Here is a 2,484-nt window from a genome sequence, read left to right on the forward strand (position 1 = left end):
GGCCGTAACAGCAAGTCTCTAAATTTTTAGTTTTTTTTTGGGGGGGGGGGGCTTAATGATTTCCTAAATAATAATAGATGGATTTAAAGTTTACTTTTCTCAAGGGTGGGTAAATGAGAACAATTGAAGGTCCAATTGGTCTTTTTTTTATGTTATATATTTAAATAATAAGAGTTTAATACCATCAGCAAACTTTCCTAATTAGCCTCCTGTTGCATGGCAACACCATTATATGACACCAGAATTTCCCTGACAATACATGATGAAGCCAGGCTTTTCAAAGTCCTACCATAGTAGTACTAGTAGTAGTATAGTAGTAACAGTAGTACTAATACTAGTAATAATTTTTTAAAGAAGTTCATTTATTTTATTCATTAATGCATGAAGAAGTTAATTTACTAATAATGCCTTTATGCACCAACAAATATTATTTGAAATAATAACTTTTTGCTTTCTCTCATCCGTGATTATGTCACACTACACTAGTACAAATACAATCAAGCTGTATTTTTAAATTTCTCTAAGTTCTCTGCGTAACACCTTATTAAAAGCCTTTTGCGAACTTAACAATAGCATATTAAAATACCAAATACACACCTTTAACATCATGCGATATTGAAATAACATCCTCAAAAAAATAAAACATAACAATATGACAATTACGTATCCCAATTATCTGAGCTTATACTGTTTTTCTCACTTATAAGTTATATTATAGTTAAACAATACCTCCAGAGGGTCGTCCTACACATGTATATTCAATTAGGCCTAACGTTCTTCACTATCGTGGATCTAACATCTTTTTTAAAAATGTAATGTTCTATGAGACCAAGTTGGTATTACTCGAATATTAAAAATCAGAACCAGCATCGTCCGTCGAAAGCTTCTCGTACATAGGTCATACTGAAATTTTATCATATTTCACCTGCATTTCTAAGTATCCGTAATGACAAAAAGAGGTCATATCCAGGACAAATTATTTATTTTAAAACCTATATTAAACACCTTAATGCACACTCACTCAGTGTTTTAAGCAGCTGTTTTTAATCCTTATCGATATTCCAAGTTACCTAAATTGAAACATAACAGATTAAGCTGTAAAGTAGATTTTAGAAATTTAGACATTTGTTTTATTGTTTGGCCGAATGAGATTTGATGTCACCTGATGGGCATAGTTTAATGACTGGAAATGTCCTGAAACTTTAGAAAACATTTTAAACAATATAAAACGCGAGTTAGGCTAGAGTGCATTATGAGAAATAATTAAGTTAGCGAGCTGTAAGTATGGTATATTCAGGTAAGATTAGTTAACCTTAGAACAATAGGGTAAGTCCGTTTAATAACGGAACGTTCAATAAGATGTGTCATGTCATCTCGTTTGTTGACTCGCATTAAAAATTTTATTGAACTACTATTTCATAAATTTTGTGTCAATAAGTTTGGTATAAAACAGTAGATTATAATTCAAATTTTAGAACTATACATTACTCAATTTTTAATTTAAGAGTAAGTACTAAAAAACATAGATAAACCTCGATTTTTGTGTGTCACGTGGTATGTTGAATGCAGCATTGGTTCAAATTAAATGTTGTGGAGTCAAAATACTAAGCCTTTAGTTTCATACGAATTAGAAAATCAAATTAAAAATACTGACAAGCTAGAATATAAAATAAGAGCCTCTTATCTTTTCAATTTGCCAAGATATTGCTCATGTAATAAATCAACACAGTAGCACCCCGCCCTCTTCCTTTCAATTTTGGAAACGCTCCCTTATATGCACTTACTTCTATATATGACATGAATAGCAAACCGGAAGCTCAGAATGTCCCGTAGTGTTTTTCTCAGCTAAACTATCGTACCTACAGTAGCTCCATTTCTTTCTTTTGAATCAAGATTTCAATGAGGTAGGTTCTGTCTTGAGTCTGCTCGAAATTTCATTTTTTTAGACCCAAATACAGCTTAGTTACTAAGCTTGATAAATTATAGTATAATTCTATGGTATTGATGTAGTAACTTATGTTTTTTTAGTTATTCAAAAGTATATATAAAACCTAAAAAACATATTTTGTTTTATATCCTCCATGTGCAAATTTTTTAACCGGATGACTACCGCTACTAACTTTCTTAGTAGGCAATGCAAGTCTTGCTATATTTCATTCCAACAATAAAACCAGTGGACGAATATTTTCGAAAATTCATAAATACTTTGACAAATGTTGGTAGTTTAAGAAACATAAAGCCTATTACTTTTAATGAATTTAGTTTTTTTGCATTATGATCTTTAATATTTTGGAAAATTACATTAGGAAATCGTATTTATAAGAAATGATTACAATATTTATATTTGCTACAGATTTGAACTAATTACTTTAATGTTTTAGTACATTATTTTGAAATCCCCCCAACATTTTATCCTCCATAAAATGCAAATTTTATCTATTTTTATTTTTTTTAATAATTACCTATACTTCTTATGGTTTCAAG

At 30.0% G+C, this 2,484-nt stretch overlaps 1 protein-coding gene across 6 annotated transcripts in view; it reads right to left on the reverse strand.

Annotated features, from left to right (window-relative positions):
* LOC106469849 (FAD synthase-like) overlaps nucleotides 1–1,348 on the reverse strand; it is a 34,020-nt gene extending 32,672 nt beyond the window's left edge. For 2 of the 6 annotated variants that reach the window (XM_013930363.2, XM_022398408.1), the window contains exon 1: nucleotides 1,022–1,348. The gene's annotated coding sequence lies outside the window, so the exon portion shown is untranslated. The other 4 variants (XM_013930362.2, XM_022398407.1, XM_013930361.2 and 1 more) reach the window with 3 other exon arrangements.
* Between the last annotated feature and the right edge of the window lie 1,136 nt (nucleotides 1,349–2,484).

The sequence above is a fragment of the Limulus polyphemus genome, unplaced genomic scaffold, assembly GCF_000517525.1.
Source record: "Limulus polyphemus unplaced genomic scaffold, Limulus_polyphemus-2.1.2 Scaffold3683, whole genome shotgun sequence".
NCBI classification, from domain to species: Eukaryota; Metazoa; Arthropoda; class Merostomata; order Xiphosura; family Limulidae; genus Limulus; species Limulus polyphemus.